This window comes from Photinus pyralis, unplaced genomic scaffold (assembly GCF_008802855.1).
Source record: "Photinus pyralis isolate 1611_PpyrPB1 unplaced genomic scaffold, Ppyr1.3 Ppyr1.4_unclustered_Scaffold4675, whole genome shotgun sequence".
Taxonomy (NCBI): Eukaryota; Metazoa; Arthropoda; class Insecta; order Coleoptera; family Lampyridae; genus Photinus; species Photinus pyralis.
This window is the reverse complement of record NW_022171633.1, coordinates 37,862-52,504: the sequence shown is the minus strand read 5'-3', so window position 1 is coordinate 52,504 and position 14,643 is coordinate 37,862. Positions and strand designations below refer to the sequence as shown.

Sequence of the window (14,643 nt, the reverse complement as noted above, 5' to 3'; positions counted from 1 at the left end):
TTCCCGAATGTTAGAGGAATCTCTATAGAACATCCATTCTGAATGTATACAACTTACATAGAATATTCTATTGAACATCTTTTGCATATTACAGGAATATTCATGATATATCCAGTTGTCAGTATACCAATATACATAGCATGTCTGATGCATATACATGCATATACATAAGACATCCAAAACGTATATACGTTGTATTATGTGAAGTCTGCCAAACTTATATCCCATGCACATACATCGGACATTTGCGACATACTTTTCCACATGCTATGGATATACAATATCCCACGTGGCATGTACATGGTATATGCAATGTATATAGATCTGCTATGTAGGACTTAACAATGCTACGCGCAAATATTGTTCTGCGAAGGGCCAATGGGTGAGCCAGTGTGCAAAATAAAAAGCAGATGGTAAACCTCCATATCCAGTCTGAGCTAGTGGTTCTAGCACCGCGCCAACTGGGGACGGTGAGGGTGACCTAATTGACAAGCAATGTTAAAAAACGTTTTGTAACGTTAAACGAATGTTGCGCATTTTGAAACAACTCAATTAAACAAAACATCGACGTTATACCATTGGGTTTTGTTTTTAACACACTTATATTTGTCAGGGATGATTTCAGCGTATTTCAGGAGCGTTATGGTGGTTTAACTAAACTTTCTGACAAAGGTCGGTCCGAATTGTAGCACCAGTCAAGCCATTTATGACCCATTTTTGAGAACAGGCGAAGTTAAGTGTTCCTAAATTCCGATGTGCTTAACTCCTGAATTGAGTGGCTTTTAACGCAATACAAATGAAGTATACTAAATCTTGTACTTTATGCTTTATGTTTAAGTGCACCAGCATTATAATATTCAAGAGCACAATCATATTATCCAACTTACATTATAACAAAACAATGGTAGGATAAGTACAGACTTTAAGCGTTGTGAACAATGCAAAGTTTCAATATTGAAACTTTTAGTTTAGGCCGAACGAAGGCACTAAATAGACCTACAAGAAAGCGGATAATGCAAAACATATAATTGAAATGGTAATGGAAGCATTTCAATTTCACCTTAACTATGTAGCAGATTATTTGAGATTTGCATTAATTTTCGCTTCTCTATTATGAACTAAGACCGCTGCGATTTGCACATTTTATACGACCGCATAATAATAGTAGAAGCAGAAGAACTCAAGCTCGGCCTGGTGTATGAGGTCGAATGAAAATTTCGAGAAATCAAAAATAACATTTTGAATATTCCATTCAACGATTTGCATAGATTGTGTGTTCAATGTTTAATTGATATGATCGTCAAGTAAAAACCAATTATTGTCGATTCAGCGTTGGTAGACTGCAGTGGGTAAGCTCCGTTATTTTAATTTCAAGACTTGATTTATTTTATGAATGGATTCAGAGGTCTTTTCGGATTAATACTTGCTCATTTCATATGTAGGTACCTATTTACATAAAAATGTGTGGAGCGATGAAACTCTATACGGAGCGTTGAAGAGATTAACTAAGTATAATAGTATTTACTATTTAGTAGTGTGCAGGTACCTTAAGTATTAGACCCTTAGATCACAAGTAAGTACCAGAGATTAGGGTTGCCTGATTAATCTAACGTATACTAATTCAACTATAGAGTTTATGGACGAATAGAGAATTAAAGTACATACAAATCTTCACTTCCCTTTAAACCTATATATAGTTGTCTAATTTTTAGGTTTAGAACCACAGTTTTGTGACGTATTTGTTCTTCAGAACATCTAATGTTACAATACAATACCTACCGCTGCAATCCGAAAACCAAAAGACTAGGTAGGTATCTGTTTCGTGTGTAAAGGCTCATCCAATAAAACAGCATGTTACGTATAATATAAGCATATTGCATAGAAATTACTTGAGGAGAAAGACTCAGCAATCAATTGGGGATATAGATCCTCGTTAATATTTATTTCTTTTTCTCAGCAGATATGACGCTTACTTTTTGTGGTATAAAAGTAAACTAGAATGCACACAAAGGCAGAACTTATTTCCTTTTAAAAAAACTCAAAGCTCAAGGAAAAGCAATGACCAAACGTTAATAATACGAATAGTTTTTTTAGAGATCGTTAACTTTAATGATTGCCGAGTTTGGGAATTCACGTAAATGTCTCTCATGACGATAATCCTCTTGAGTGTCTTTATATCGAAAGCGTATAATGAGTGCGACAATCAAACCCTCCAAGATGAAAGGATTGTTCTTAGTTAAAGTTCATCATTAACCCTTTTATTGACAGATGCGGTCCAACGGTAGAAATAATAAAATGAAAGATACCAATGACACAACTTACTACCTAACTTGTATACATAATAGTAAATTAATCCAAATAATTAAGCCAGCACATTAAAAGTGATAAATTTTATCATGGGGTAAATGAAATTTCATTTAGTTCAATTATGTAAATAAGTTAAATAGGTGTTATTGAATTGTCACTCTGGTTAATTGATCCAATCACTTATTCAACCGAAAATAAAATACACCGAATTTTTTCGGTTATTTGCATCAAAATTACACATCTAATTTTAGATTTTAATTAATTTCAATGCGATTCGATTTAAACAACTGTAACGTAAAATTACGTGCTTATTTACAATTAATCAACCATAAATTTATAATAGTCTTAAAAGGGATTCATTTATAACAGTAATTATTATTTATCACTTACAATTTATAACATAACACATGCGAAGTTGGAACCGACTCGAAACACAATTCGGTTTGCTTATATAGCAAACAACATTCTTTCGAGAATGGCGCCTCGATGTCTATCGGGATTTCTGGAATATTCGCTACACAACTTAAAAGGTCTACGACAGCGCATTTTGCATACGTAACTTGGCCCTATTACGAAAGAGCACATAAGTTAGTGATTGTACATTAAAGCAATGCAATTTGCAGTTTCCGCGACCAAATTATTGATAAAATGAAGATTTAGAAGGACGGAAAGACGCGTGTAATGGCGCATTTTATTTTTGGAAACATGCGTTAAAAGTACGAACAGATTCAGTACTAAAAAAATTACAGTTTATAGTAAATATGGCTACGTGCAATCGCAAACGGTCACAAAACCACCCACAAGCACCTGTCCAGCTAGCTCAATCAAATACAAGTACTAACAAAACTTTTAAAAGGAAACAATTAGGTATAATTTTTTTAATGCACGTCCAATTTCGATGTTGACGTAAATTTTATTCATTTGAAAAATTCAGCAACCTTAGCCACCTCCAAAATTCAACAACAGTATCAGTATCTTTAAGATCTTTAAAAATATACTGATCGTCTGAAAATGGAGGAATTTCCAGTATTTTTTAGAGAAAACTCGTATGAAATGTTCTGATATATTGTAGGTGCAGTTATCTTATTCTTTTTATTGGATAAGACCGAGGATAAAACTTACGTGATCGAAATCAAGCCCCGAATATGAATTAAATGAAGTGAATGGTGAAATAGAAAAATTTTATTTAATAGGCTCACTCCTATATAATTTTTTAACGAGAAATACCTACTGCTTTTTGTTTCATCTTGTGAAAAGCGGTTGCCAAAAGACAGGGCTAGCATATATACGGAAGTAATCAGAAGATAAGTACGTTTCGTTATAAGGCCATAGTTGTTCAAAATCAGGAAATTGTACTTTTCATAAAAAAACAGTAAAAGCTTTTGAAAGATTAAACATAAATTGTAAAAGTTCAATGCTTTTCTACTACTATAGATACATATATATGTTTGTTGACTGAAGTGAAAGTTTCAGTTTAATACCTGCTTACCGTTAACGAACACAAAATTCCAATTTACATCCCTAAAAGCCAGAAACTTTAAATGAAACCGCAGGAATTATATGAATATACCAGGACAGAAGACAGAACATGCTTAAATGTCTATCTTTTGCACGCTTCTACAAATAATTTATAGAGTAGGTATTTGAAGCGAAAACGCTATTTTCAGTTCTATGATTCTACGCGACTAAATCATTTGTAGTTAAAATTTACGCAATGTTTGATACAATTGAACGTAGTGTAACAGGGAGAATTATTAGATCTTAGCGTATACTGATTTTGTTACCTAGCACCTGGGTATGATGAGAACAATTTCCACAAACTTTAGTGTTGCATATTATTGATAATGTTCAATTCAATCTGAAAGTTAAGTTTCAGACACGAAGAAAACGGAATCACGACCTCGGAGACCTCGGCAAATAGTTTATTTGCACATTAGATGTATTTTTAGCGACACCATTTGATTGATAAGTTTGGCTGTATCATGGTGTAAAAAATGTAGTAGGTGTACAAACGTTCTTCTCAAAATAATGTGTGATATTATGCATACTATGCCCAGTCTAACTGGAGTCGTCACCTAAAGAGTTGGACAGTAAAAATGAGCGCATTACACTGCGAAACATGAGATGTTCAAGAGGGGGAGATGGTAGTAGCCCAATTTTTTACAGACAACAACACAATTTGGAAACCAAGGTCTATGCTAGGTCAACTTAGACTTGGAACAACTTTAAAACGCCATATTAATCAACTCCGCTGTACAAATATACAAAAAGTAGGTACATTTTCAAATTACACCTCCGAAACAATAATCACAAAATGACTACTAACATTTTGTATCTGATGATGTTCAAAGACCAAATGAACCAACACAACCAGATACTCAACGTCGCCCAGTACCCGAACAACAAGTACCTACAATTACCATCAGCTAGTGAGGATCACGAAGAGTAACGCGAGCACCAGGATTGGTACGATTAAGTTACACACTGATTCTGGAATTATCTACCACAAGTGAACTTTTAAGAGAGGGAAACTGTGGTGCCTTCCATAATATTCAAAAGAATGCAGAATGCATTTGTCAATGTAATAAAAATAAATGTTTTTTCTACGTTGTTAATAGAATATTAAAAAAAACCTTTAATATTCGTAAATTATTCAACAGTGACTGTAAAATAAATACAATGTTGCGGAATGAAATTGGGGTGGACACTTTGGGTATTCAAGATTCGTTAAAAGACGTGCTATATGGGTTGAACTTTCTGGGATTATGGGTCATCAACCTATTTATACCAATTTTTGATTACCTAGTCGTTAGAAGATCAGGAAAAAAACAACTTAATAATGAATGACTGTTCAATATACCTTATGTAGGTAATTGAGCGAAGGGGTAATTGAATACTTAGGTACATTTGATTGTCATCATGTACAGCTTATATGCATGTGTGATCAGTACACACAAAAAAGCTTAGTTTTTGATTCGTCAGCGGTATGGCAAAAATTTACTGTCAATAAAGAATTGTTTAGAAAAAGGTATAAATTTCATTAAAAAGATTCCCGTTATACTTTCAGCTTTTAGAAATAGGTTTTCGTAACGATTTAGTTCAAGCAAAATACAAAACCTCCAGTTTTTCATAAGTCAATATACAAACTAGCCTAGGCATTAAACCTGCCGGTAGTTATAAATCTGCATAAAAATAAAATTCTGAATCATCTACCTATTAAAGAAATTTGCCTTATTATACGTTACGTCTTTAAAAAAAAATACAAAGCAATAGAAACGGGTGCTTTCATCCGCGTTAGTTTTCGAAATCGCACCGCAACAAACCCACCCCGTGTATGGAAGGAAAAATGTGTTGAAATACCCTAAACGGTAAATAGATTTTATGGCGACGATAAAAAGATCTTAATGTACTGTTATCTGCAAATGATGTGACTATTTATAGAAAATACACACCGTTAACCCCTATAGATGTGTATTGCGAAACGAAGAAATTATATGTAAACAGTAACGTATAAAATCTAATCAGGCTATTTACTCTTATTTTCTGCCTACCTACTTTTTAATATGAGAGTAAACAATCAATCAGTTTCGTTTATTATCGAAGTTTATTGGTTTCTATTATTGTGGTTTGTATTTAAAGCGTATTGATTATTTAGGTAAGTGACGTTTGAGTGGAAGCAAAACAAATGTAAAATGCAAATTTACTTGCACCACCTCATTTAAAGAATTATACAATCGTTCTGTACTGCAAAATGGCGAAAATGCAAGTTAATCATATATATACTTCTCTTATATATATGAAGTTAATTAAGCAACGCGGTTCAAATTGATGGATGCAAAGTGCAACATTAGAAATAATTGGTTATGGTCATATTACTAAAGGTTAATCGTTCCTTTAAACTTTAAAGGATCTAATGTGAGTATGGTTACATTTACAGATATATTTAGGGTAAAATGGTACCTCTCAGAAATGGGCTCTATGCAGATGACTATTTTGGTGGGTGTTTTGCGCAATATGAACTTCATTAAGCCTACCGTGTCGACAGCGATAATAGTACCAAGTGTGCAAATAAAGAACGCCTGAAACCAGAGAATCTGCTAAAAACCGAACGAAAAAGTGTAAGTAAATGGATATATACGAAAGGTATTTAGACGAGCGACCCCTGCTTCTGCGATTACGGCGCCACGAAATACTAGCAGATTATTGGATTACAGCGGGCTTTTGGTGGCATCTGACAAATTGTTTGTTTATTACTTATCCACTTACTTATGCCTAATCACCATGACAAGTTACACGATTGAATTTGAAAAGCACGTTCAAGTGGTAAAACTGTTCTATAAAATCAGTGTTCGTTTGTTCATTAGTGCAAACGGTGCGCGCATTGGGTCCATTTTACGGTTCGGAACTTAGGCCTACGCCCATTTAGTTATTCGCTGACTGGGCTCAGAATCGTTTGAAAGAAAAGACAATTTTTTGCCGTGTGGGGGCGACACGGCCCACGGGAGGTTTACCACATGATAATGCATCCTCAAAAAGTCACCGTTCGGTGTGGATTTTGGGCCGGCGGCGTCATTTGTTCGTAATTTTTTGAAAACGACATTGGTGAGGCGGTCACCATCAACGGCGAGCGCTACAGAGCGATGATAACCCATTTTTTTGGGGCCAAAATGAACCATATGTTATACGACATGTGGTGAATTCTTCACAAAAAATGTTCTTAGGGTATTTTGTGTACGGTTGACTTTTAACATAAAAATGCCGCTAATAAAACATGGAACTTCAAGATCGTTGTGCTGACGTGACAATTTATAAACGGTTAAAGAAAAGAAGATTGTAAAGGCAAATGTATATGCTGCATGTAATAATAGCACACTTATAATCTAAGACTATTAATTGAAGCAATGAATTGATATTGGCACCCTCGTTGGTACCAAGACATTTGGTTATTCCCCTAAACCATTCAGCCCAAACACATAGCGTTTGAAAAGTATAGTTGTTTAGGTAGAAATTAATTTCAAAAGTATTGTTTATATAAGAAATGGCCCCTGAGTCCCAGAATAATCTTAAGACTCTAGCAAAAATGCATACGTATAGTACTGTCGTTTTCATTACCTATTAATAGCTATGAGTGATATTATGCTTGTTTTGAAAACATTTTTCATTTACAATTGTTAAAAACTTACTCAATTTCTCTATAGCAATTCGGGGGAGCACGATCATTTCTCAACGCACCTACACCACCAGTTCACGTTTAACTAACAACTGGCATCAATTTTAAATTATGACGTGGTGTCTGCGTGATAATGATAAGAGTCACCTTTTATATCCGTGACCGCCAATTATTACTGCTGTGTACCTGTTATTTATCGCAGGGTGAATCATTTGATAAATCGGCGTGCAGTTTTAATCAAAAAGTCCTGCTATTCCAAATATATCGCAATGGGAATAATTTTGAAAAGCCAAGGTAAATTCGCCGGTTATATTTAACTCTAATGGTTTTAAGCTGATCAGAAACTGTACAATCTGGCACTAAAAAGCGCAATTGACACAAGCTAATCTGCTTTAGACTGATTGATTCTTCGCGATTGAGCAAAGGGTATTTTCGCCTCCAGATCTAGGGGCTATTCTTGAAGGGCCTAACATTAACTCCATAAAAGTTTGTAAATTAAAGGTTTAGTAGTAGGTGTTGACTTTTTTGAAAATAGGTTAAGGTTTTAATAGTTAGTCTAAGAGGGGTAGAACAACAAGCAAGTTTTACCAGAACATGTTGTCTTCGATTCGACGCGTCCTTTAATGCATCCTCTTCACGTTGCTCAATGTGTGCGCCAGTGCCAACGGTTTTGGCCAATACGTAGGACCATCATGTAGAAGGGGGGTTTGTGGTAACTGGGGACACGCGTTGCAGGGAGATCCGAGTGGATCCGGTGTTTCCGTATACACTTAGGTATAGTACTTGTATGCTGTAAATAAATCAATTAATCAATCAAGAGCGACAAGTATTGGGTAAAATTTAATCAGTTAGTCCCTTGACCATCTTTGAAGGATAGCTAAATTATCTATTGATTCAATTTAGGGTATATGACATCGGTGTAATTTCACGTTCTTACAAGTTGCATTACTTTCTGAACTTAACCATTTAAATGTATGCGGTGAGATGATACTGTAACGTAAGTTTCGTTACGTGCTTCTTATAGAATTAATTAACAATAAATTTATAACAGTCTCGAAATTGATTAATTTATAACAGTAAAAAGATATTATTTATTACTCACGAATACACCATTTATAACGGCGCGAACTATGTATACTTCGGCGTTGAAAATGAAACTGAACTGATTCATAATTTGATTTGGTTACATAGAAAAACCCATTCTTTCTCGATAGCTGTCGAACGCTTCCCGACACATCCGAGCCTTTCTAGAATGTTCTCGAACAAACACGTCATACTTCTCGGAAAAACTACGGCACATACACCTTCGTCCCTTATCGCCAACGACTTCTTTCATGGCGCCTCGAAGTCTTTCAAAATTTCTGGAATGGGATGTACCTATATCTTTTAGAGCGCCTGTTTGGTTAGATTATAATGACGCAACCCAACAAACGCATATTGATCCCAAATTTTGTACTCCCTCCCATAAGTGATAAGAGTAATTCTCTCCCAAATGAAAAATTGGCTTTGAGCATATTTGGTATGGCTTGAGTATCTATAATATGACTATAGTAAAAGCAGTGATTAGTAATTTATTGCGTAAGACAGATAATCATGAAAATGTAAATTGGAAATCGCCGTTAATTAACAGTTCCAGTATAAATATTGAAAGTAATCAGAGTTCATCCCCTTTAGTAATAACACATGACGTTATTGGAAATGCACATTAATCACTATGTTTAATTCAAACATTACGCGAAATGACAGCGCGCTTTTTAAAGCAACCTCAGTTCGCTGAAAGCGTAGATACCTACCGCTATTACTTACTTTTAAAATAATTAGGCGATTATTTAAAAAAAGGAAGCCATTTAATTTGAATGTCCAAATGAGAAATTGTCCCCATAGAAGTGACGTACTGCTTCGCATACTGCGAGCTATTACTACTCCAGCAGTATTGTTAAATGTATTACACTCATTCTCCCCAAAGTAAAAAATAAGCGATTCATCTCCGACTTGAATAGTAACCATGGTATCCCGTCGAATGCATTCTCGATATCTGGATTATCAACGCAAAAAAGTTCCACCCCCTAACAGATATTGTGTTGCAATTCGTGCAATGTAGCAAGCAACTAACAAGGATTTACATATGCATAATAAACATATAAGATGTATCGTCTAGGAAGTTCTGAACGTATTTAACTATTGCACATTGTTGAGCCGTAAAATAAGTTAAGTAAATCTAATTAAACTTGGTGGAAAATCGAGCAAGATTTGTTAACAATTTAATTATGTTGCGAAGCGCACTTCGTTACCAACGCAAATTCTTGAGCTTTCGCGTACGACTATAAACAGTTCGGGATCTTTTGAAAAAGTTTTGCGAACGATATTTTGGAAATGCAGTATCAAATGGATTTATACTCTGTGTTCAAATCAAGAAAAATTGAAAGGCACGATGTTAATTTCCAGATTTCGTTTTGCACGATATTTGACATCTTATGAACTAGTTAACAGGCAAAAAGCCAACAAATTATAGCGAAGTACCACAACATGTGATAATAAGTTTCCGTCTTAAGAAGGAAGTTTCTAACATAATTACGTACTTACATTGTACTGCATTCCTGATGTAAATTTCCTGATGGTTAAATTTGGACCAATGCATTGCTCTCAGACCCTTTTGGCAGTCGTTTATGTTGAATAAACGTTTGTCGCTGTAATTTAATTCATGTACAACAATAGAAATGTGTAAATATGTAAAAATGAGATGAAGGAATTTATAATTCATTATGATTATACATTAAATATTTTGATATCGAGCTTTAAATGTTTCAAACAGTTTTTTTTGTAACAAAGCACCTACTTTTCGCCTTGAAGTTACCAGTGTTAGTGATCACTCTGTAGAGGAGCGCCCGGTATATAGAAGGTAATTGATTTAAATTCTAGAGTTGTGTTTTAGTCGCTGTTACCGTAAACAGAAGCTGTAATTAATTCGCGTTTGCAACCGTTCCCGTCAAGATATTTAATTGTTTTTGTTACCTCCGAAAGCTCTTGTCATTTAAAAGACGGGGGCGAATGAATATTTTAGAATTTCAGCTCCGTTAAATAATTCGTTAGATGATTTTGTTTTGGTTTCGTATATTAATTTAAAACGAGCATTAACACTGCAAACCTGCCGACCTGAGAAATTGCAATTAACAATGAACCGACTTTAAAACTTTCATTCTGGCCAATTAAGTAAGTGTAGCTAAATAAATGTGTTGCAGTGAATAGCATCCGATTAAGTCGTGAGGGGTCTCAAAAGTAGCGAGCTTAGTTAATTTGAATTTTAAGACAAGTTGCAGATTTTTAGAACGTCAGCAGGCTGCACAATTAAAAAATAAGTTTTAATTTTTGGATATAGATACCACATACTGTTTTTGTAAACTTTTACGTTAATAAATCTGATCTTAATGTAAAAATCGGACTAATGAATTTACCCCCAAGAGATGGAGAATTTCGCGCAAAGTTGTATTATTACTTTTATTTTTTTTATCCCTAAAATATGCATGCTGTCGTGTATTTTTTTATCTAAAACGGGAATGTTTCAGTAAAAATAAAGGCAATTAGGTACCGATTAGAAGAACTGATATGTATTTTTACAATATTTCAATTGACATAGAGAGTCCTAAAGACTTGCACCATTGTTGTGCGCAGTGCTTCACATCTCCAATTCTTCTCACTTAGAACTTATTGCAAAAAAACATTACTTCCTACTTTAAATTGTATTTATACCATCAGATTATCAGAAGAATATACGTTCAAAAGTTACAGAGTGTTTAGAAGGGGGGCACTAGGTACTGGTAACTATTTTTGGGTGGTTAAGATAGGGGAAGTCCTAGACCAGTAGGCATAAAGGTGGTAAGCCAAATTTAAAGAACCATTCTTTGATAAATTTAATATATTTCGGTTGACGTTCTGATGAAGGTTGCAACGTCAACCGAAATATATTAAATTTATCAAAGAATGGTTCTTTAAATTTGGCTTACCACCTTTATGCTTACTGCCCTGGACCAGGACTTTCCCCATCTTAACCACCCAATAATAGAAGGGAGGCTACAGAGTGCAAAGCGAACACAATACAATCAAGAATGAATCGCCAAATTTTATCCAAGCGACTTCTTCCGATTATATTTACCCAATAATAATATACAGTGGGTGTACGATTTTGCGAGGACTTCTAACGCTTCCAGCTGAATACAAATCATAGCTAACGATTTAGACAGTTGAATGAATCCGTCACGCGAAAATTTTCAGAGGCAATTAAGCATGCAGGCACCGAAAGAAGCGCGAAAGCCGAATGTAATAAAATTTGCATAAAACTGGAAATCGGAATTAACGCCCGATCGCATAATCAACGCCTTTACTCTTAATCAACCGTGTTAAAGCCATCACCTATGGTTATCAAACAGACGAACGACGCGCATGTCATGGCGGTATAAAGACGCTCTTCAAGCGCCACGGCGCTCACAACCTGCTCGCTTCCAATAAATACCAAACGCTAACCATCACAGTCTTCTCGAGCGTCTTTTCGTTCGCGAAACTCGCAACTTTCAAAGTTTTCAGTGCGCGCCACCAGTTTTGAATACATATATAAGCGATTTTCTCCGTCGAGCTTTTCGAAATTTACAGCAAAGGTAAGTGTCGCTTCCTCTATCATATATACCGAGGAACGGAAAAACGAAAATAATTAATTAAATCTCTTGTTACCTAAAAAAAATCCAGAGACACGTAAACGTGAAATTCCAATAACGCAATTATATAATTAGTCTGATGTCGGCAAACAAATTACCTTTTAAACGTGCTTGGTTGATTGAGTTTACCGTTCCTTTTGACGATGAAACCAAGCGCTTTCTGATTGACATACTTCCCAAAAAAAACTGAATTGACAAAGACATGACACAAACCCACTCTTGAAACTAGAATGATCTAATTTTGCTACCTTGGGACGGATTGTAATCATTCCCAAAACAGAAAAAATCTAAATATGTAAATAATTCCCGGAAAGGTTTCGGGGATAATCCTGCATGCAGTCAACTTTGCATACCAAGAGCATATAGCAGGTATACATTTTTTACCGAAAAGGCATTCTGAAAGCCAAAGCTGTGCAAATGTGATGTTATAAAAATAGAAATCTTGCCATTGATTTTCTATAATTTGATTATTTGTATTTTCGTGATTGAAACCGAATTTTCTTTTATTTATAAAATTAATGGGTGACGTAGGTACTTAACTGTGTAATTCAAACATAGCACCACTATGTTTTGATAAATGCTAGATCTACAAATCTTGCATACCTATAGAAACAACCTAAATTTGAAAAAGAAACATCCTTTTGGCTTCAGGCTAGGTTTTCAAATAACTTTTTACACTTGAATTGTGAAGGATGCATATTTATTCAGCCCTCGGTCAACTAGATGAATCTCGCCTCGCCTAAATCAAAAAGTGTGCACAAATTGTGGTTTTTCTTTTCTTTTACATCTATTTCGCGAGTTTTGGTTGAAATGAATTTCACGCTTTTTTAAACTTGGACACTAACTATTTAAAAATAGTACATTTTTGGGGGATGATGTCTCTGAAGTTAGTTTACTCATACAACACATGCTTATTATGACTACATTAGAACATTTCCGTTAGTTTTCCACTTCAAATAAGAATGTAGGTACTTTTATCACCAAATAGAAAACTCAACATTATAATTTATTTACCCCGAATCAAACTAAGCGATAAGGCGATTTGTCCACGTCTGTTATCTGGCATAATCATCACAATGTTATTAAAGATAACAAAGGAGCCACTTTTTACACGTGTGTGTACAATGCATTACTACATGCATGGGCGTAGGTACTAAGTTCACCCCAAAAAAATGTCATTGAATAGAAGACATCGTGGAAGCCCTTTATTATACCGTTGTGGTACCGTGACAAGTAGTATGGATACTCATTTCCCAGATCATAGAAAATTAAAATATGTAACCGTTCTCATCGTGAATCTACAATTTTAATGTGGGCCAATAATGTTATAATAAAATACGTACCTAATAATGGTAAAGTAAAAATTTAGGGCTGTTATAGACAATGAGGGCACTTTGTCCGTCAGTTCTCCAAGTTGTACAAGAAACATGAAGCTTATCACTCATGCATGTGAATCCATACCTATATGATCGTTTAGATTACAAAATATATCCCACATACAAGGTAAACATTCATCCACAGAAGATGTTCCAAATGAAAAACAAGTATGCTGTAAATAAACCAAATATGACTATTAACTAATAGTTATTTGTGTACCAAGGCCGTAAAAGTGATCTTTTTTGGCCGAAGCTGCTGTTTGTGGCCGAGGCGGTAGCCGAGGCCGCAATTCAGATGAGGCCTAACAAATCACTTTTGGCCAAGGGGCACACAACATTTTTTAGGCGATCCTCAAAAAATAATTCAAAAATTTGCTCATAAACATATTTTTTCTGAAAATCATAGTTATCTTAGACAATTAAAAACAAAGCATTCCCTGTCGTATGTAATAAATTATAATTAGCATCTTTGCGTGTGTTTTGTGCGTATCAAAATGGGTGATAGCGACAGTTCAGATACCCCAAATGAAATTTTGGAAGCTGCAAGCGTTGCGACCCTAAGTCATATATGATATAAGAGCAGGCGTTTGAGAGTAAAAGTACAATCGCAACTTCCTCCGCTGCATAAGATTTTAATAATGTCAAATGCAATAGGTCCTTCGTAACTGTGGCTTCCAAGACCTTATAGTTAACATGCTGTACAATTATTAGAAACCTGATTACCTACTTTGATGGTAGGTATAGCTACTTGTGTTCTCGGTTAATTGCTGGTGATTCTTCGTATAATAATGTAAGCAATAACATCTTCCTCATATTTTGGTTCTACACTTCAAAAAGGTCTGCAAGCAGCAAAGATTGAAACGTCAAACTATAATTTTAAATGTGAACATTGTGATTATGCAAAATAGTGTGAAACATTCCTACAAGTCCGAAAATGAAAAAAACGCACGGGGATGGCCCAATCCTTGATGGGGCTAGACCAGATAGACGCTTTGTATCAAACAGATTACTTTTTCTCAAACATCAGTTTCAAATAAGTAGGTACAGTTTGACAGATGATAGCCTAAAAATGGTTTTTTTTCTA

The 14,643-nt window shown here is 34.9% G+C and overlaps 1 long non-coding RNA gene across 1 annotated transcript; it reads right to left on the bottom strand.

The window, feature by feature from the left end:
* Positions 1-8,061: 8,061 nt before the first annotated feature.
* Positions 8,062-10,204, bottom strand: LOC116182318. The gene is made up of 2 exons (XR_004147478.1): positions 10,061-10,204; positions 8,062-8,267 (listed from the first exon to the last, which is right to left on the bottom strand). It is a non-coding gene; the product is annotated as an uncharacterized LOC116182318 (long non-coding RNA).
* Between the last annotated feature and the right edge of the window lie 4,439 nt (positions 10,205-14,643).